This window comes from Pygoscelis adeliae, unplaced genomic scaffold (genome assembly GCF_000699105.1).
Source record: "Pygoscelis adeliae isolate BGI_AS28 unplaced genomic scaffold, ASM69910v1 Scaffold197, whole genome shotgun sequence".
NCBI lineage: Eukaryota > Metazoa > Chordata > Aves > Sphenisciformes > Spheniscidae > Pygoscelis > Pygoscelis adeliae.
Window position 1 is genome coordinate 466,156 of NW_008825105.1, and position 1,022 is coordinate 467,177.

The following is a 1,022-nucleotide window of genomic DNA, read 5'->3' on the forward strand; positions in this document are numbered from 1 at the left end:
GGGAGCCGAGAGCCTTGGCCGCCCAGCAGACGGATGCCCCGGCAGGTTAGTGCACTGCCCTCCGGCCCCTCCTGCCACCGGGGCTGCGGCCAAGACTGCAGCTGAGGGGGGGACCCCTGGAGCAACAGCCAGCAGGCAAAAAGGTTGGGAAACTCCATTTTGAGTTTTAAACTGCCCGGCCTCTGAGAAAGCTGTCCGGCACTGGCAAAAGGACTGGGAAGTTTGTGCATGCTGAGACACAAGGCTCTGCCTGTGCCAAGGATGCTGCCCACGGCCAGGCTGGAGTGGCAGAGGGGGTGCAGGAGAGCCTGGACCTCACGGCCGAGAGCCGCCCTGGCAGGGGCGATGTGCCAAGGGGGAACGGCGCAGGGCTGGCCAACACATCGGGGAAGAATGCAGAGATGAGGCTGTCAGTAAGGATTTCCATCTGCGCCTTGGCTGGGGCCGTGCCTGACGCTGCCGCGCGGGCGGGGCTGCCGGGGACCCCCGGTCCCCGCTTGGGGAGGGGGTTTGCTGGAGGTGCTCAGGGCTCCTGCCTCAGGATGGCCAGGCACAGAGCACGAGGGGACACCAGGACACGTTGGGGATGTAGCCTGCAGGGAGCCTTTCAGGGTGCTCCCGGGCTGGGTGGCATCCCTGGGCTGTGCTTGGGGCACCCAGGAAAGTCCAGCCAGCTGTGGTCGTCTTTAATAAATGTAATTTTCCCCAGGAGCCCCGGTGTGTGCCAGGTTTAGGGGGAGGGACTGCACTGTAGAGGGAGGGGGAGAGGCAGGAAAGTTGCTCACAGTAGCTTTTAACCGTGATGATTTGGTGCGGCGCGGTGGCGTGTCTGGACGTGCACCGGCACCTCAGGAGCTGGTCCCGGGCGGTGACGTGGGCCGGGCTCGGCACGGGGGTTTCTGCCCTCACCACTGCCGGGACGCAAGCGCAGCAGGGTGCTGGCATGGCACGGACACAGTGCTGGAAGGGTGCGGACATGGCGACGTCCAAGGCCCCGGGATGGCTGGGGGGGGAGCAGGCAG